The sequence below is a fragment of the Gopherus evgoodei genome, chromosome 12 (assembly GCF_007399415.2).
Source record: "Gopherus evgoodei ecotype Sinaloan lineage chromosome 12, rGopEvg1_v1.p, whole genome shotgun sequence".
Classification (NCBI taxonomy): domain Eukaryota; kingdom Metazoa; phylum Chordata; order Testudines; family Testudinidae; genus Gopherus; species Gopherus evgoodei.
In genome coordinates this window covers 38,425,527-38,447,498 of record NC_044333.1, presented here as the reverse complement: position 1 = coordinate 38,447,498, position 21,972 = coordinate 38,425,527, and positions in this window count along the sequence as shown.

The window sequence follows — 21,972 nt, the reverse complement described above, 5'->3', positions numbered from 1 at the left end:
CTGCAACTCTGCAGCTAAGCTGCTGTTGCATTTCACGTGTAGACAAGCCCTCAGTTCATTTTTTTTTTTGAGGTTTTCTTTGCAACCATAACAGCTTGAATCTTCTTTTCTGAATGAAAGCTGAGCTTGTGAGAAGAAGATAGCATCAGAGAAGTGCTGGTATAGTCTGTGGGTGAACACTTGTTGTTTCCACGTCCTGGTATATGAAGAATATTCATAACATTTCTTCCTCTCTCTGTCCAAAACCGAGTGGGACAATTCCAAACCAGTGGCATGAATCAGAATCCTAACTGGGGCAATATTTTCCTCTGACTAAAATCATGGGTTTGGAGCTGGCTGGGGCTTACATGATGGCAGTACCCTGGTGTATGTTGAAAGAAAGCAAATATTTAATTAATTGCATTAGTTTTGCCCGTGCAATCTGAAAAGTACACCCAGCAGAAGTGAAATTGACAGTGACGACAACAGATTTTCAGTTTGCATGAAGAGAAAGAGTGTGTCTCTATTGCGCACAAGTGAGGGATACAGCAGGCATTCAACCAATCACATCTGTGAGCATGCTTAAAGGCCTGATCTTGCAGTCCTTTTGGAGGCAGAACTCTCATTGACTTCATGTGATCTGTAGGCACCTTGATTCCAGGCTGGCAGCTAAGGTAGTGATCAATATATTAACAGAGAGCTCACCCTAAGCAGTAGGTTTTAGAAAGGAAAATCAACCTTGGTAGACCACTAAAGCAAATGAGATTAATGGGTGCAAAACTAACACCTTCAGCTTTGCATTCATAAGGAGCAACCCCCCAATAACACATTGAAGTGCATGTGCATGATGAACAAAAACCAGTTTCAATAAGGAAAGACATTTCCTATCCCAAACCCCATTTGTTATAAGTGAGTTTGTAACAAGGTGATCCGCACCTTTGAAGGGCCTGGGTCAATTCAGCCCTGATCAGTTATCAGACCCAGCTGGGAAGGGGGAGGGTGTGTGTCAGGTGATCCCTGTAAAGGACAGAGGGCTATCAGCTGAAAGGAGTTGGGGAGGGGAAATGGGTTCCTGTACTAGGCTCTGATGCAGGGGGACTGAAAGGAAGGGTGTATTCTTTCAGCATTGAGAGAGGCAAAGGGAAAAGTCCCTGGGATCTGTAGCCTGTGGATGAGAGAAGAACAATTTCAGATCTGATGTTTTGCCAAAGTTTTATGTTTGAAGAATAAAATTGTGCCTGGAAGGAAATTTGAGCATGGGAGTGTGTCCCTCCTGGGAAGGTCAAAAGATCCGACCTGAGTGGGGGAAACTGAAGCATCAGTTAGCCTGAAGCCAGAGCGAGAAAATTTTAAAAACAACATTAAGACTTTTTTAAAACGCTTCAGGTTTACTTTTAGTGAACTTAAAAAAAAGGTCTGAAAGTTCATAATTCTTCACTTCCATTTTCCTGTGGTTGAATCTCGATGCTTCAAAATATATAAACCAAATTTTGCTCTCACTTGCACCCAGTGGATTTCAGTGAAGAGACTGCAGATTTATACTAGGGTAAATAAGAGCAGATTTTGGCCGTGCCTATTATATCTGCATTGTCATAGGTAAGCTATTGGCCTGGCCTAGCATACAGTTCCTCAGTGTTTAGGGAAAAAATGGGCATTGAACAAATATTACTGAGCCTAAGCATTCAAAAATTGTGAGTCAGCCCCTAAAAATTGAGAGCTGGTTACCAGTTCATTTGAAGTACTTTTCATTTGCCTTCTGTTTTTGAGTCGCAGGCATGCATCAGATTTTCCAAACTTTATTTTACAACGGAGAAGGCTAGAAACGTACCTTCTATTTCAATTAATCCTAAGATTTTCATGTAGTCTCCTGACTCCAGGAAGGAAGGGAGCTTTAAAGAGAACCCCAAATCTTGTGAGACTAATCATAAACTGAGTGGCCAGTACTGATTGATGCATTTGTTTTGTAGGGTTAAAACTGCATGGAGTTTGCAAACAAACATAAGAAAAAGTAGGTCAGATGTGTGTTTATTACTTTTGCTAATATTCCTTTTTGTAGAGAAAGTCTTATTAAGTTATTAATAGTAATAGTCCTTATGTAGCATTTTCCATCTTCAAAGTGCTCTCAAGATATTAATTAATCTAACTCATTAATTGGGAAAGAGATTAAAATATGGCATTGGAATGAGAAGCCTCTGAAAAGACAGATCAGCAAATATTTTTTAAATCCACTTGCTAAACTAGACGATTGTAGGAAGCATACATTGGAAACTCTGGTGCACTTAACCAAAGCCATATTTGGCTGAAGCCAAAAATAAACTTGCTTTGGCTTCAAAATTTGTTGACCAGGGTCTTGGAACCAAGGACATTTTGGGGAGCAGCTCTAAGCTTAGAAGTAGATACCAACATATAGGATTTTGCAAAGCATCCAAACTGTACGGCCATTTTTGTTGTACAGCCATGCAAAATGCCAGATCTACCTCAATGGAGGTATGTTCAACGGACTTCAGTGGAATGATGTTGATTTTTCAATAGCTGAGGATCTGGCCTGAACCATGCCAGTCACTGGTTCTCTGACTTATTGGTTAGGTAATATTGTGGGGGGAAAATTACATTATTAGATTAAGACTGACACTTGAATTTATTTGGTATTTATTTTCACACATCAGCAAACCTAGGGGGCAACACAGCGTGGTAGAACTAAGGGACTATTGTCTCCTATATAGGTCTTCTTCATCCTTCCTCTAATTAGACTCTAAGGGTATGTCTTCACTATTGGCCGTATCGGCGGGTAGCAATCGATTTCTTGGGGATCGATATATCGCGTCTCATCTAGATGAGATCTGTCGATCCCCAAACGTGCTCCTGTCGACTCCAGAACTCCACCAACGCAAACGGCAGTAGCTGAGTCGACAGAGGGAGCCGCCGACGTCGATCCCACGCTGTGAGGACGGTAGGTAACTCAATCTAAGATACTTCGACTTCAGCTACGCTATTCACGTAGCTGAAGTTGCGTATCTTAGATTAATCCCTCCCCCTAAAGTGTAGACCAGCCCTAATATACAGCAACATAGGGAGGATCAAGGGCTAAGATCAAAATAAAGCAACACACACTTAACCTCACAATTTAATCAACGTCTCACAGTTGCTACCAGTTCATAAATGACTCTATTTTACCCTGAGGAACTTTCCTCTTCCTTAAACACAGTTACAAATACATTCTTCCTGAAACTCTCCTTACAATGTGTACATAATCATGTAACTTCTGTAAGCACTTGTTTGAGAACCCTGAAAGGTGCCATCAGGCATTTAGGGGGGTCATTTCTAATAGCTTCACTTCGTCCAGGCCTGGTTGCTACTTTATAACATTATGAATAGCCGTTACCAAGTGAAACGCTTTCCCAAGATCGCATACCTGGCCTGAATGAAACCCTGCTCCAGAAGCTACTTGTTGTATCAGTACCACCTCAGAGATTCAGAAGCCATGTGCCATGTCACAATATTGAGCACTGCAAGGGGAAAATGAAGAAATAAAAGGAAGAGATTTACATACAGTCATATCATATAAAGCAACAGAGTTCTTGGAAAACTATGTGAAAGAACAACAAATAGAGAATAGAATTTTTGTGCTTTTATTCCTAAAACTACAGGACTGGAAAAATTCTAAATCTGTCCCCAAATGGAAACACTACCACCTGGCTAACACAGTGGTTGAACTTTACGAACGGGAGGGACAGTGAGGGAGATTTCCTTGATTCTGGGGAAGTTCATCCTTGTCTCTAGATACTACAAAACTACTCCTCTCCTGGGATGTCTTATCAAGATAATTCTAAAGAACAAATCCATAGCCTTTGAAATGCATCAGACTGCACTGCATGGCATGTTGTATTAAAATATTTTCTCCATCTGTTCTCCTCCAAGGGCTTTATATCTCCCCTGCCCCAGTTGCCTTCTGTAAATTGCTCAGCTTGAATAACAAGCAATCCTCGTGTTTGTGATTGTTATAAAAACAAAATTGAGATCAATTTAACATCACAAAAGTAACAAAACATGAAGATTTTTTGAAGCAATTGTAATATTTATGAATAAGAAACCTTTCCTTCCATATGACAAGAATGATTTCTCCGAATCTGGGGTGTTTGTAGAGCCACACAAAAAAAGAGGCATGAAAAGCACATGCAGAATAATCATCAACTAGCCCTGCCCCCACCCATTTTTTTACAACCAATGAGGAAGCCAGACCAGGGAGCTGTTGAAATTTAACTGTTTGTTCGGGGGTGGTTGTTTCTTTTCCCCCTAAAGAAAGGTGTGTACCATGCACTCAGAATGGCTTATAAAAAGGATCGGAGATCATTTGGTTATCTTAAAGTTGTACTTGCATAGCTTTTTATCTCTGCTTTGTGTTGATAGGTTGTCAGGCTCTTGAAAGCTGTTTTGGCTGTAAGTCTGACCGAAGGGCCAGGATTGTGCTAATGAATAGCATAAAGGTAATTAGTCTGGCACATTTATGCAAGCAGCTGAAAACTATCTGGGGGCAGCGACTAGTGCCAGCAAGACCCTGCAGCATGGTCACCTGCACTCAGATAAACAGGAATGCAGCATGTAAGTATATTTCATTTTCATTAAAATAGTGCCCTGAACACCTGTATGAGTTAGCAATAGTGAGGGCTATCAAAGAGCGGCCGGGCACAGCCAATAAGAATAATAAGTTTTGCTCTCACTGTCTTTCTAATATAGCAGCAGAGACCAACAAAACTTGAGACCTTGAAAAGAGATTGCAAAATAAATAAATAAATAAATAAATAAATAAGGAGTAGAATTTCAAAAGATAATAGAATGAGGGAAACTGGAGATGGAAAAGCCTGATGTTATCTAGACTATTTCCTTCACTCCTGGTTGTGTGAGATTAAAACATCCTTCTTCAGTATTTGTGCAGTGAGAGCCAATGGGTGTCATTGGGCTGTTTATGATTCTAAATTAGTAAACATGCAGAGGGTGCAAAAGAAGTATTTTTTTCTACCTGATGATCTAACTGATTTCTATGAAAGTTGCATTTGTAAATGTAACTGAAACCATATTTAGGGCTTGATCCAAAGTCAGTGGAAAGATTCCCCTTGACTTCAAAGAACTTTGGATCAGGCTCATACAGATTAAACACTGAAATGATTAATTTAAGAAAACAGGGTTTGATAGAAATACATAAAGCCCCCAGATGGGTTGTATGGAAGATCCACATTAAATTCCGTACTAAAATTCAAAATAATATGGGTGATACAAGGGGTTTAGTGGTATACAATACTATTAACATATCTACAAATGACTTGTGGTTGGGCTACTCATGAGGTAGGCATAACTAATCACTTGTATGGAGATCATGTCACAGGGTAATAACAAATAATAAAATCCTACATATAAAAAGTGCATTTCATCCAGAATACTTTTTTCATTTCTGTAAATGTATTCGTTTTGTTCAGTTTTCTCAACAATGCGATTTTGGCCCTGTTTGAATACAGAGAGAAGTGATACTTTGTTAAACTGAATAATCAATCAGTACTCTTTATATCCACTTACATGATGACCAAACAGCTTTATTTTACTTGGGTGGCAGAAAACAAAGCAGAATGCAGATGTTTAATAGCTCCTCATTCATAAATGCATTTTGGCAGGTGACACCACAAAATAAATATTCTGCCATTGATTGCTTGGCATTTCAATAAGCCAGTTATTGTGAGATTACTCTCCAAATGCAGTGATGTATTATTGTATTGTATAAATCTTCCAGAGCATGGAAGCCTTACGTAACATACAACATGCAAGACTTTTTGTCACTCAGCAATTCCATATTAATTCATAACATAATTTTACAACCATGTAAATTGCATTTGCAACGTTACCCTAATGAATTTGAATTAATTTCAGTCAATTCCCTGTTTTGTCCTCCACAGAACAGAAAATGTAAAGTTGGTTTATTGTGTTCTGAAAATTTCAGTGAATAAAGCTGCACTAAATCCTCTTAGGACAGAATAAGTCGTTCAACAAGTGGCACGACTTTTAACTATAGGACTTTCACCATAATTGAAAACTGTCCTTTACTTTTTAATCTGGAAAAATGCATACTTTCTCTCTCCAGAACCACGCTTACTTAGCACCAGACCTTGTTAATGTAGAAACAGATCCACAAAAACCATCTAATAATTTATTTCTAGTGCACAGTTTGAATTAGTCAGATGACAGTATTTTTCCCTTTTCTGACCTTTTCAGATGTGTTCTTAGTACAAGATGACAGTCTGTTTAAAAATTTTGTACTTGCTACCCTGCCAGTTTTATTTCTATTGCAGGCCTGTTCAGGAAGCTTGACTTATTACATTTAAAAAAAAAGAAGATCAAGGCATTGTTCATTTGTTTGAAGAAGAGTGACGCTGTGTTAGTTTTAAAATCAGAAAGATCAGACATTATCAATTATTAGCTCTGAATAGAGTTTAAGGGAATTAATTTACTGTGTGTAGCATGTTCCGAAGTGTGTGTTAGAGTACGTGTGTGTGTGTGAGAGAGAGTATATTGAGAATTGGATTTGTCTACAATTACCGGGGGATCTACTTGTGGCAATTGATGCATCGGTGGTTGATTTAGCGGGTCTAGTGAAGACCCGCTAAATTGACTGCAGATCCCTCTCCCATTGACTTAGCGTAATTTGGCCCTGCGGTAAGCAGATCTAAGAATGTCGACTTCAGCTACATTATTCACATAGCTGAATTTGCGTAACTTAGATAGAGCTCCCCTCGTAGTGTAGACAAGGCCTTAGTTTCTCTAAACTAATCTAAAAACAGAGGTCAGAATCTGTCTTCATTTATGGTAAACCCAACCAACCTCATTTATGTATGTGAGGTTTCACAGATGTAACTCTGGGTAGATTTGCTTCCTAATTTAGAGTAAGAGAGCATTACACTTAAAGAAAAGAGACCACCCAAGTCCCAGAGGAATCTGCACAGCAGAAGCTGTGCACAGGCAGGCTAGCCTATCTGAGCTATCTGGAATCCAGTTAGCACAAGTTAACATAGCACTGAAGACAGCGCACAGCAGACTTTAGCAGGGGTAGTACAAGCCTGGCACAACTCCTGTGTACATACTCTGCTTGCTAGCCTGCCCTGAAGCCCATGCTATGCTGTCTTCCTCTCATAATTGTTTCCCATGCTAGCTGGATTCAAGCTAGCTTGCGCACAGCCCTAACTCAGGTATGCTACCCCGCGGCACGCACAGCTTTTGCTGTGTAGACGTACCCAAAAATACAATTAACTCCCACTGACTTTGCTCATAGCCCACAGGGAGAGAATCAGATCCCAGGAGTGATGCCTGATTCTTTCGTGGTTCCAGCCTTTAGTCTTCAAAGTGGTTGAGGCCACTGGTCCATCTAGTTCAGCATCCTACTTCTGACAGTGGTCAATTCCTGAAGCTGCAGAGAATGGTGAATTTCCCCATACCTCACTTCTCAATCCAACCCACTATGTGATGCATTGTATGGAGGTGGGGCAAGTTCTCCCGTCCCCATGGTAGGTGATCACATGACATCCTGAAACTCTGAAACATCAGATTGGATTATAGACTCACATCTATCTTTTAAGACAATGGTTCTCAAAGCCGATCCGCTGCTTATTCAGGGAAAGCCCCTGGCGGGCCAGGCCTGTTTGTTTACCTGCCACATACGCAGGTTTGGCCAATTGCGATTCCCACTGGCCGTGATTCGCTGCTCCAGGCCGATGGAAGCAGCGGGAAGAGGCACAGCCGACGGATGTGCTGGCTGCTGCTTCCCGCAGCACCCATTGCCCTGGAGCGGCAAACCATGGCCAGCGGGAGCCGCAATCGGCCGAAACTGTGGATGTGGCAGGTAATCAAACAGGCCTGGCTTGCCAGGGGCTTTCCCTGAACAAGCAGCGGTCCAAGTTTGAGAACCACAGTTTTAAGAAAATAGATGATACAGTTTCTGAGGTATGTGCAAATTACCTTTTAAAAAAAAAATCAGTTCTGTTAATGTGCTTGATGCTTGACTACAGACAAAGCAAGTACCAGGCTTTTGGTTTCAGCTGGGTAAGAAAAAGGACACGAGATGTACACACAAATCACTGCATCAAAAGACGAAGACTGCATATCATGGCCTATAAAGTAAAAGTGTCTGAGCTGATCTCAGCTGTCACAATGGTGCTGAGGGAGAGAAGTGATTGCTGAGGTCTGCCACTGCCATTCATAGGAGCAAAGTTGCAGTGTGTGCTCATATCCACCCACTCAGCTAAATGAGTGACCAACTGCCTTCTGCCACTAGTGGGCCTCAAGAGTAACTCCAAAGGGGATGCCTTGCTGTAGCCCACCCTGGATCCGACAAAGGCGTGGCTGACTATGTCAAGGTTCAGATCAGCAAATAAAGGCCATAGCTCTCCTTGTGATGCCCTGTCATCATTACAGTCAGTGGAGGTAGAGCCCTGCAAATCTGCAGGTATCCGCTTTGCATCCATGGATATTCAGAGATCATTTTTGCGGATCGCAGTGTGGATGCGGGTACAAATTTTGTATCTGGCGCACAGGGCTCTGCAGCACACACTCACCCAAAGGGAGCGGCTATCACCCAGCCTGCAGGCTCCAGCTGGGCTCTCTGAATCACACAGCAGTGTGCAGGGCAGTTGTAGTCAGTTCTGGGAGTTGTAGTCCCTAGCTTGCTCAGAGGGAGAAGGTAAACTACAACTCCCAGAAGGGAGTGAGCCAACAACTATTTTGAAGTTAGGGTGGTTCTTTAAAGGAGCAGGCGGCAATGTCTGCATGCATTAGAGCTACTGTAACTGCGTAGGGATGTCCGAGCCTCCCATGGGCCAAATTGTAGCCTCTCTGCCTGGAGCGGGGAAGGAGGTACGGTAGGGGTGGAGCGAGAGGCAGGGCAGGAGGTCTCTGGGGAGAAGTGGTGCTTGACACAGCCCTGCCTCACTGCTGTGTGGTGACCTGTGATACGTGGATGTCTGCAGCTCGGACATGGATATCCACAGACAATTTTTGTGGATCACGACTCAGATGCAGATACACCTTTTTGTATCCGTGCAGAGCTCTAAGTGGCGGTGTTGAGGTTAGATCCATAACAGAGAGGGAGTGGCTGATAGTGTGTTCTCCATAAATGCCTTCTTGCCCCGGTCCCAAATAGCCTAGAGGTAATCACTTTCCGGGCACACTGTAGGACCCATGAACTTCATCTGGCCTTTGAAGAGGTGTAAGTGAATTCAGGTATTGGTCACTGTCTGAGTAGGTGCTGCGACTGGAGGAGAAAGTTCAGCTGATTGCACTGTATTTTGTTTTTGTAATTGGCAGGGCACCCAGAGCTTATGAATAGGTGCTTTTTATTTTGTCTCAGTCAAAATAAATTAACAAAGTTCTTTACTAGTCACCTATGAAAACGTGTTGAATGACCCATGTCCAAGCTCCAAAACCTCCCCAAGATTTTGAGCCTGCTTGGTAAAGAGTGGACAATTTCAGTAACAGTGTATCTGTAGTGAAGATTAAATCCATATTAGCTTTACCCTTCCAGTTGGAATTACCTGGTTTTTATCAGGTTCCTATCTTAACCACAGACTTTTGAAGCAAAGAGAAGCTCAACCTTTAACAATCTGCTGCTGCTTTCCTAACGAGCTTACAGAACTCTGTCCACTACATACCATTTGATAAAAGTAAAGGCATTAGACTGTTTACATCAATAAATTGGCCTGCAACGTAATCCAAAACTGACATAAACTCAACAGAACTTTCAACACCTTGCCATGATGGAACATAGCCAAGTCATCAATGTTATCACCGAGCAAATCTAACATTTATCGTGTGAGCCATAAAAAGAAATCAACCCATTCTGGACTTCTCTGTTAACATTCAATCCAAGTGGTTGAAGCAGAGCCACAATTTCTTACGGTTTATATGTTTCTTTATTTTGTTTTGGTCATATGTTTATTTGTATATTTCCCCATTTGGAAGATGTTGCCATGTAAAGTACACCAGCTCAGCATCAGAATCTTTTTCCCCCTCTAACTGGGTGTGGTTCTTAAAATGTTTAGCTTGCCAAATGTTTGGTTTCCTGTTCTCACTGTTTTGCTTCAGAGTACAGTCAGTGTGTTCCAGGGATTCCCCTGGAAACAAACCAAGATTCTCCACTAAAAAGGAATTTTAAAAGATCTGTTGAATAAAGAAAGTTGACCACCCATAAGCCTGAGAACCAATTGGAATTGTAATTTTACCCCTCTCATTCCACTGAAATATAGGGGGATTAATTTTAATGTTCTTTCTTCTAATTTCATACCCAAATTCTTATTGATTTTCTTTTTCACAGGAGTAGCTAAGGAAACCATAGACAAGTGCAAGCTATTTTGTCTCTGCCAAAAGCAGATTCTGATATATCATTGAAAAGATGTAGAGCCCAATTCTAATCACAGTTACAGCAATATAAATCTGGAGTAAATCCAGTTATTTAAGGATTTACAGTACTCTCTTTAAGATTAGAATCGGGCTTTCAAATTATTTTCTGTGAAGTTTGTATAAGTTATAACAACTGTCACGTGGCACACATGGCTCTGGACAGTTCAAACTTCAACATAAATAACATGAGTGTTTCAACTTTTCTGCTTTCAGTATGTCAAACTAGAACCCATTAGATCTTACCAATGATTGATTCTCGATCGTAAAGTCTGAATAGTGTAATACACTAGTCTCAATACCTACCCTATAGATTGCAGCCCACCTCTTTAGTAAATTCTGAACACATTAAAGGTCTGTGAAAAACTTTCCCTAAGGATTTTGATTCTGACACCAACTCCAAATATATTTTTCAAGAGTGATTTCAAAGAGCTCTTGTAAAATCCCTGCAACTGGACCTAATTACAATTCAAAGACCTATGAAGCCATTCAGGTAGTCCTAATCTATCAATTTCAAACAGCAAAGGTGAAAAAAATCTAGGACGTGATGATGCCAGAGAGTAAAGATGCACTTATATATATAAACAGAGTAAACTGAAATCAAATATCACTTCACTTGTGCAAAGGGTATAACATATAGAGGAGATTTGTTCTGTTGCATTTAGATCATTTCTGGGTCTACCATATTCACCATTATTCCTACAGCAACATAGATGTGCATGGTACTTAGAAGACAGATCATAGACAGGACCTTACCCCAGGGATGAGGGTTGGGGCCCACATTAGACATGACAAAGAGTTAACAAACAAAACAAAGGGTGGAGAGAAAGGACAAAAGTAACAATAGCCAAAGATCTTGAGTTCGACTGTAGTTGTATACATGGCATTTTAAAAAAATCTGTATTATGTGGTTTTAAATCTAGGAGTTAGGTCTATTGATTTATCTCTCTGTGTAGGTCCAGCAGTATTAAAACAATTCATCTGGTAGGCCACTGGCCAGAAGACTTATCTACTTGCTGTTAGTGCTCAAAGGGCTTGGGACGAAGGAGTGGGGATGAATGAAAACTTCCAGTCACTTAACAGTTTTAAGGAGTTAGACTACAGCAAAGGAGCAGTGGCTCTGTAGGCCCCCCCCCCTTTTCCCCATTGCATGAAGAGAAAGAGCTGAAGCATCTCTTGAAGGGAATGGTCCATATAGGAGTGGTCAAGCAGAGACTCCATTTCTACGTAGGGTTGCCATCTTTCTAATAGCTGGTAACTGGAACTCTGAGGCCTCGCCCCCTGCCCTGCCTCTTTCCCCAAAGCCCCGCCTCTGCTCCACCTCTTCCCTCGAGGCCCTGCCCCCTTATCCACCTCTTCCCCCCCAAGACCCCACTCCCGTCGTCCACAGGGACTTCACCAGCATGACCGAAGCCACCTTGCCCACGACGTGTGGGCTGCACAGGGCTACCTGCTGCCACAGGATGCACAAGCAGCCTAGCCCGAAAAGCAATGTTGACGTCTGCTGCTGATGCGCTGCCTCCTTCCTTCTGCTGAGAGTTGCCATCTTTCCACAGATAAAAAAAAATGGATATCAGGGCTTATCAAGTGGCACTCAGACACACAAAACCTGGACTGTCTGGATGAAAACTGGATGGGTAGCAACACTACTTCTACAGTGGCATGCAGAGAAGGACTTTGGGTGTATCCTGGAGCCAGGCTTTGGGCCTTCAGGCTGTCTGCAGATTCAAAAAGACATTGCTGCCTGTTTACATGCTGAAGGTTTTCTTCATAATAATAGGAATGGAAATATTTTTTAAATTCAATACCTAAATTCTGCAGAAATTGATGGAAACGCCCCCAGGAATATGGCATCCAGATCCAGTATGCCATTTAGCCCACTGGAAAACTCAGCGTATTGTAGATAAAGTTATTGCTGTTGTTTGCTATGCAGAGAAACACCCCATCATTTTTTGAAAGCATATATGTACCAAGATGTGCCCTGTGGCAATATTATTGCAGAGAATTATTATTCTATTCACAAAAGGATAACAAGTTAAAAATGGCCACACTGGGTCAGACCAATGGTTTATCTAGCCCAATATCCAGTCTTCCAACAGTGGTTGGTGGCAGATACTTCAGAGGGACGAAACAGAACAGGGCAATTATGGATTGATCCATCCTGTCGTCCTGTCCCAGCTTCTGGCAGTCAGAGGTTTAGGGACACCCAAAGCATGGCACTGCATCCCTGACCATCTTCGCTAATAGCCATCAATGGACCTATCTTCCATGAACTTATCTGTATTGTTTGCAGTATATTAGTGCCCATAGTCCCCAGAAAGGATCTCTTCGGCCCACTGTGTTAGGTATGTTAGGTGTGTAGGTACACACACATACCAAGATCAGTTACACCCTGGAGGAGTTTTTAAAAATGCAGTACAACAGGTACCAGTTTGGCACAGTATTTCAAATACCTTTCCAGAAAGAGATTAAGTTGCTGTTTTTGCTGATCCCTGAAGTTAAATCTGGTGCAGGGTGTTGCTACCTGCCTTCTGAGTGGAGGGAGCTGGGGCACTGTGAGCATAACACACCTGAGTTCTATCCTGTTCATGGGCTCTCTCTGCTTCTGGGTGCAATTCTAGGTGCTAGTCACAATCAGCGATAACAGCAATAGTCTGGGACCTGGTTACCTGAGAAACTACCTCTGCCTTTTACGTTTCTTAATTTTTGTGACTAGCCGCTGGAGCATTTTTGGAGCTGGTTCTTGGGATAGAACTCTCTAGGTCTGGCAACGAGCAGTCTCATCAGAAGGACTCAAGGCTCAACCCTGCAAAAAGCCAAGCACTGTGACCAAGCAAAGTGTTTAACCATATGGGGTATGTTTACACGGGGATAAAAACCCCATAGCTGGCCCAGGTCAGCTGACTCTGACACATGTGCCTTGGGCTCTGGGGCTGAAAAACTGCCATGCAGATGTTCAGGCTCGGGCTCCAGCCCACGCCCAAATGTCTACATAGCAATTTTTTGCTCAAGGCCCAAGGCCCTTAACTTCAAGTGCATGCAGTCCCAGCAACGTGGCACACATATTCACGACTTCAGTAGGGATTATTCATGTATTTAAAGTTAAGCATGTGCGTTGCTGCATCAGGACCAAAGTCCTCCACACTTGCAGGATCAAGCCCCTTACAGGATCTCACTTGCTTCTTCTGAGTTTCCCAGGGTTTGGTAGTTTTCAGGACACAGTGAAAGGCATGTCTGTTTAGACATGCTTTAAGGTATTATTTTTAGATGGCTGTAATACATAGCAAACAATGCCATATATAAAGGTATTTTATGTTCTACAGCAGCAAGTATTGTATTCCACAATATTAATAGATATGTTACAGTACTAATGTGGGAGGTGATTGGTTCTCAGTCTCTAAAGCAGAGAGTAAGGAAGCTTTATATTTTAGGAGAGAGAATGCATTACAAAGGTTGCAGTCACACGAGAGGTAATGTTTCCTCTACACCAAAAATATACTTATCATATTCATAACCAGAACTCAATATTTTAATGATCCAAGTTTTAATTTAAAAAAATAAACTAAATTTAAGAAGTAGGAAGCCATATCTTTAAGAACAAAGTAAACTAGGCTTAATGCCTGTTTAATAAATCCTATTACTGGCATAGGATCAAGAACTGGGCTACCTCTTTATTTTTGTCTATTTCCCCATCATCTGCTTTCCCACAGTGTAGCCACTCAAGGCAAATCATTAGCCAGATTCCTCCTGTTACCCAATTCAACTAACGTTATAAATATTCTACCGTGAACAAATTGGATCCTTTTTAACCAAATCCCTTTCAGCTAGAACAAACAATTTAAAAATAACTTGTTGGTTGACTAGAGTTGGGTGTCCAGTTTGTTAATTTACACAGGGTAATTTAACAATTCTACATTTCAGCAGTATATTGTCAGGGCATTGCCAGATTTTTCATAGAAATTAAAAAGCAGCGATTTAACAATAACTTTACTGATGATCCCATGGAGATAAACAAAGAATTCCAAAAGAAGGATTTTGAAGCAAAGTTTTCAGAAAACATGATTCAAACACAAGATGTAAGAGTAGAGGACTAGCAGTCAGGAGACGTGGGTTCTAATTCAGTTTGACTCACTGTACGAATTTAGGAAAATCTGGCTTCAGCTACACTTCATATTTTTCTTAAAACCTCCCACTTTTGCTCCTGCACTGGTGTTTTCCATGGGAGGTAGCTGTAGTATAGATCAGGCAGCAGCAACTGCCGACATTTTAAACCATTTCATGTAGACCTGCTCTGAGCAGCATTAAATGACACTGTCATCGTTACAGGTCTGGCTGCTCCTCTGTCCCCTTTGTGGCCTCTCTGAGGTCTTCTCTACACTTAAAACACTACTAGGGTACAGCTACACTGCTTCAGTGCAGACAGTACTTATGCTGAAGGGAGAGGTTCTCCATCGGCCTAGGTAATCCAACTCCCCGAAAGGTGCGCATTTTTCACATCCCAGACTGACATAGTTAAACCAACATAATTTTTTAGTGTAAACTAGGCCTGAGCATATCTCCTCCTGATACTGAGCCTCATACCTTTACCTATTCCAGGGCGGAATTCCACGATTCCCCACTCCTAGACTGGGCCCTGAGCTACAGTACCTTATGCATCAATTGTTGTTACCTGGCAGATCCAAGTGAGTTCAGGCACCTACGGTTTTATGCTTCAGGCGTCTCTGACAGTGACAAAACAGCCTTCTTAACAAAGTATTGTTTATTTTGCATTCAAAACAAAGCATTTAGATAAAAAGTTTTTTTTTAAAAACACCAGTCTACGTACATACCTGCCTGACCTACCTAAAATCTTACCTACCCCTGATGATAACTTATGCAGGCCTAATTTCTAGGGCTGTCAAACAATTAAAAAAATTAATCACAATTAAAAAATGAATAGCGATTAATTGCAATGTTAAACAATAATAAAATATTTATTTTTAATATTTTCAATGTTTTCTATATTTTCAAATATATTCATTTCAATTATAACACAAAATACAAAGTGTACAGTGCTCACTTTATTTTTTATTACAAATATTTGCACTGTAAAAAACAAAAGATATAGTATTTTTCTATTCACCTCATACAAGTACTGTGATACAACTCTTTATTGTGAAAGTTGAACTTACAAATGTAGAATTTGTACAATAATATAAATGCATTCAAAAATGAAACAATGTAAAACTTCAGAGCCTGCAAGTCCATTCAGTCCTATTTCTTGTTTAGCCAATCGCTCAGACAAACAAGTTTGTTTACATTTGCAGGAGATAATGCTGTCCGCTTCTTGTTCACAATGTCACCTGAAAGTGATAACTGGTGTTCTCATGGCACTTTTGTAGCTGGCGTTGCAAGATATTTAATTGCCAGATGCGCTAAAGATTCCTATGTCTACATTTATAAGTTGTACTTTCACGATAAAGAGATTGCACTACAGTACTTGTATGAGGTGAACTGAAAAATACTGTTTCTTTTATCATTTTTACAGTGCAAATATTTGTAATAAAAAATAATAATATAAAGTGAGCAGTGTATACTTTGTATTCTGTGTTGTAACTGAAATCAATATATTTGAAAATTTAGAAAAACATCCAAAAATATTTAACAAGTTTAAATTGGTAGTCTATTATTTAACAGTTTGATTAATTGCAATTAACTTTTTAAATAACAATTAATTGTTGTTAATCGCATGAGTTAACTGCAATTAATCTACAGCCTTACTAATTTCTTCAAACACCCCAGCATGATCCCCGTGTTTCAGCCTGATTTTCTGGCTGATTTTGAGCCATTTTTTTCCTTCCTGCTTGTCTTTCCTAACAGCTCCCTGCTAAACTATACCAATATACTGTAGTCACATAGTAAATATCTCCAATCAACATACAGCAGTGGTTCTCAATCAGGGATCCGGGGCCCCCTGGGGGCAGTGAACAGGTTTCGGGGGAGGGGGCCAAGCAGGGCCAGCATTAGACTCTCTGGGGTCCAGGGTAGAAAGTTGAAGCCCCACCACATGATGCTGAAGCCCAGGGACTTGCGCCCTGCCACCAAGGGCTGAAGCCGAAGCCTGAGCAATGTAGCTTCGTGGGGCCCCTGTGGCATAGGACCCCAGGCAATTGCCCTGCTTGCTACCTCCTAATGCCAGCTCTGGCCTTTATATGCAAAAAACCAGTTATTGTGGCACATGTGGGCCATGGAGTTTTTATAGCATGTTCGGAGGGGAGGGGGAGGGCCTCAGAAAGAAAAAGGTTAAGAACCCCTGACATACAGTACTTATAAATTTTTACAAAGCAGGACCTACTCCAATGCAGACACCATGATTAAAGCGCCTGTGCCCTGGCTACACTAGTGCTAGCATAACAGAGATTTTAGGAACAAATGTTAGTGAATCACAGCCGCTACGCCTTGGTTTCTGCCCTGGTAACAGCAAGTTATGAGGATTAATTCATTCAGGTCAGTAAGGCACCCTGAGAATCTAAAGCTGGAGGAGGGGGGCACAGCAAGGCTGCTACCTGCCCTACCGTTTGCAGGACTGTCCAGACTTTCTCATCTTGCGACATGCACGGCAGCATCTCAACTGTTGAAAAACGACTGCGCTGCAGTGGGATGCGACCTGCCAACTGCCACAACACTATTGTTCTGGGGGACGATGCAGCAATTTGCAAAACCTCTATTTCAGAGTCAGACTGTAGGACAGACAGAGGGAAAGTCAGGACAGGAGTAGGCAAGGCGAGAATCAAAGGCACAGACAGATGGGGGTACATGCAGTGAGAGTCTAAGGGCCAGTGACAGACAGACAAAGGAGGCCAGAGACAGAGAGACAGGAGTACAGACAGATGGACAGTCTACCAGCAGGGCCAGACAGACGGGGGACAGAGACAGACAGACCAGGGGACAGACAGACAGAACGTCTAAGGGCAGGGCCTGATAGGCTGGGTACAAGCAATGAGATGTAAAGGCCAGGGCAGGACAGACAGATGGAGATGGACAATCTACCGTCAGGGCAAGGCAAAGCGGGGGCAGGGACAGACAGACAGAGGGGCCATATAGACTGGACACAGACAATGAGAGTGTAAGGGCCAGGGCAGGACGGACAGACAGAGGGGCCATATAGACTGGGCACAGACAATGAGAGTGTAAGGGCCGGGGCAGGACAGACAGACAGAGGGGCCATATAGACTGGCACAGACAAAGAGAGTGTAAGGGCCAGGGCAGGACAGACAGAGGGGCCATATAGACTGGGCACAGACAATGAGAGTGTAAGGACCAGGGCAGGACGGACAGACAGAGGGGCCATAAAGACTGGCACAGGCAATGAGAGTGTAAGGGCCAGGGCAGGACAGACAGACAGAGGGGCCATATAGACTGGCACAGACAATGAGAGTGTAAGGGCCGGGGCAGGACGGACAGACAGAGGGGCCATATAGACTGGGCACAGACAATGAGAGTGTAAGGGCTGGGGCAGGACAGACAGACAGAGGGGCCATATAGACTGGCACAGGCAATGAGAGTGTAAGCGCCAGGGCAGGACAAGACCGACAGAGGGGCCATATAGACTGGCACAGACAATGAGAGTGTAAGCGCCAGGGCAGGAGAGACCGACAGAGGGGCCATATAGACTGGCACAGACAATGAGAGTGTAAGGGCCGGGGCAGGACAGACAGACAGAGGGGCCATATAGACTGGCACAGACAAGGAGAGTGTAAGGGCCGGGGCAGGAAAGACAGAGGGGCCATATAGACTGGCACAGACAATGAGAGTGTAAGGGTCAGGGCAGGACGGACAGACAGAGGGGCCATATAGACTGGCACAGACAATGAGAGTGTAAGGGCCGGGGCAAGACAGACAGACAGAGGGGCCATATAGACTGGCACAGACAAGGAGAGTGTAAGGGCCAGGGCAGGACAGACAGAGGGGCCATATAGACTGGGCACAGACAATGAGAGTGTAAGGACCAGGGCAGGACGGACAGACAGAGGGGCCATATAGACTGGCACAGACAATGAGAGTGTAAGGGCTGGGGCAAGACAGACAGACAGAGGGGCCATATAGACTGGCACAGACAAGGAGAGTGTAAGGGCCAGGGCAGGACAGACAGAGGGGCCATATAGACTGGGCACAGACAATGAGAGTGTAAGGACCAGGGCAGGACGGACAGACAGAGGGGCCATATAGACTGGCACAGACAATGAGAGTGTAAGGGCCGGGGCAGGACGGACAGACAGAGGGGCCATATAGACTGGGCACAGACAATGAGAGTGTAAGGGCTGGGGCAGGACAGACAGACAGAGGGGCCATATAGACTGGCACAGGCAATGAGAGTGTAAGCGCCAGGGCAGGACAGACCGACAGAGGGGCCATATAGACTGGAACAGACAATGAGAGTGTAAGCGCCAGGGCAGGACAGACCGACAGAGGGGCCATATAGACTGGCACAGACAATGAGAGTGTAAGGGCCGGGGCAGGACAGACAGACAGAGGGGCCATATAGACTGGCACAGACAAGGAGAGTGTAAGGGCCGGGGCAGGAAAGACAGAGGGGCCATATAGACTGGCACAGACCATGAGAGTGTAAGGGCAAGGGCAGGACGGACAGACAGAGGGGCCATATAGACTGGCACAGACAATGAGAGTGTAAGGGCCGGGGCAAGACAGACAGACAGAGGGGCCATATAGACTGGCACAGACAAGGAGAGTGTAAGGGCCAGGGCAGGACAGACAGAGGGGCCATATAGACTGGGCACAGACAATGAGAGTGTAAGGACCAGGGCAGGACGGACAGACAGAGGGGCCATATAGACTGGCACAGGCAATGAGAGTGTAAGGGCCAGGGCAGGACAGACAGACAGAGGGGCCATATAGACTGGGCACAGACAATGAGAGTGTAAGGGCCAGGGCAGGACGGACAGACAGAGGGGCCATATAGACTGGGCACAGACAATGAGAGTGTAAGGGCTGGGGCAGGACAGACAGACAGAGGGGCCATATAGACTGGCAGAGACAATGAGAGTGTAAGCGCCAGGGCAGGACAGACCGACAGAGGGGCCATATAGACTGGCACAGACAATGAGAGTGTAAGGGCCGGGGCAGGACAGACAGACAGAGGGGCCATATAGACTGGCACAGACAAGGAGAGTGTAAGGGCCGGGGCAGGAAAGACAGAGGGGCCATATAGACTGGCACAGACAATGAGAGTGTAAGGGCCAGGGCAGGACGGACAGACAGAGGGGCCATATAGACTGGCACAGACAATGAGAGTGTAAGGGCCGGGGCAGGACAGACAGACAGAGGGGCCATATAGACTGGCACAGACAAAGAGAGTGTAAGGGCCAGGGCAGGACAGACAGAGGGGCCATATAGACTGGGCACAGACAATGAGAGTGTAAGGACCAGGGCAGGACGGACAGACAGAGGGGCCATATAGACTGGCACAGGCAATGAGAGTGTAAGGGCCAGGGCAGGACAGACAGACAGAGGGGCCATATAGACTGGCACAGACAATGAGAGTGTAAGGGCCGGGGCAGGACGGACAGACAGAGGGGCCATATAGACTAGGCACAGACAATGAGAGTGTAAGGGCTGGGGCAGGACAGACAGACAGAGGGGCCATATAGACTGGCACAGGCAATGAGAGTGTAAGCGCCAGGGCAGGACAAGACCGACAGAGGGGCCATATAGACTGGCACAGACAATGAGAGTGTAAGCGCCAGGGCAGGACAGACCGACAGAGGGGCCATATAGACTGGCACAGACAATGAGAGTGTAAGGGCCGGGGCAGGACAGACAGACAGAGGGGCCATATAGACTGGCACAGACAAGGAGAGTGTAAGGGCCGGGGCAGGAAAGACAGAGGGGCCATATAGACTGGCACAGACAATGAGAGTGTAAGGGTCAGGGCAGGACGGACAGACAGAGGGGCCATATAGACTGGCACAGACAATGAGAGTGTAAGGGCCGGGGCAAGACAGACAGACAGAGGGGCCATATAGACTGGCACAGACAAGGAGAGTGTAAGGGCCAGGGCAGGACAGACAGAGGGGCCATATAGACTGGGCACAGACAATGAGAGTGTAAGGACCAGGGCAGGACGGACAGACAGAGGGGCCATATAGACTGGCACAGACAATGAGAGTGTAAGGGCCGGGGCAAGACAGACAGACAGAGGGGCCATATAGACTGGCACAGACAAGGAGAGTGTAAGGGCCAGGGCAGGACAGACAGAGGGGCCATATAGACTGGGCACAGACAATGAGAGTGTAAGGACCAGGGCAGGACGGACAGACAGAGGGGCCATATAGACTGGCACAGACAATGAGAGTGTAAGGGCCGGGGCAGGACGGACAGACAGAGGGGCCATATAGACTGGGCACAGACAATGAGAGTGTAAGGGCTGGGGCAGGACAGACAGACAGAGGGGCCATATAGACTGGCACAGGCAATGAGAGTGTAAGCGCCAGGGCAGGACAGACCGACAGAGGGGCCATATAGACTGGAACAGACAATGAGAGTGTAAGCGCCAGGGCAGGACAGACCGACAGAGGGGCCATATAGACTGGCACAGACAATGAGAGTGTAAGGGCCGGGGCAGGACAGACAGACAGAGGGGCCATATAGACTGGCACAGACAAGGAGAGTGTAAGGGCCGGGGCAGGAAAGACAGAGGGGCCATATAGACTGGCACAGACAATGAGAGTGTAAGGGCCAGGGCAGGACGGACAGACAGAGGGGCCATATAGACTGGCACAGACAATGAGAGTGTAAGGGCCGGGGCAAGACAGACAGACAGAGGGGCCATATAGACTGGCACAGACAAGGAGAGTGTAAGGGCCAGGGCAGGACAGACAGAGGGGCCATATAGACTGGGCACAGACAATGAGAGTGTAAGGACCAGGGCAGGACGGACAGACAGAGGGGCCATATAGACTGGCACAGGCAATGAGAGTGTAAGGGCCAGGGCAGGACAGACAGACAGAGGGGCCATATAGACTGGCACAGACAAGGAGAGTGTAAGGGCCGGGGCAGGACGGACAGACAGAGGGGCCATATAGACTGGCACAGACAAGGAGAGTGTAAGGACCAGGGCAGGACGGACAGACAGAGGGGCCATATAGACTGGCACAGACAATGAGAGTGTAAGGACCAGGGCAGGACGGACAGACAGAGGGGCTATATAGACTGGCACAGACAATGAGAGTGTACGGGCCGGGGCAGGACAGACAGACAGAGGGGCCATATAGACTGGCACAGACAATGAGAGTGTAAGGACCAGGGCAGGACGGACAGACAGAGGGGCTATATAGACTGGCACAGACAATGAGAGTTTACGGGCCGGGGCAGGACAGACAGACAGAGGGGCTATATAGACTGGCACAGACAATGAGAGTGTACGGGCCGGGGCAGGACAGACAGACAGAGGGGCCATATAGACTGGGCACAGACAATGAGAGTGTAAGGGCCGGGGCAGGACAGACAGACAGAGGGGCCATATAGACTGGCACAGACAATGAGAGTGTAAGGGCCGGGGCAGGACAG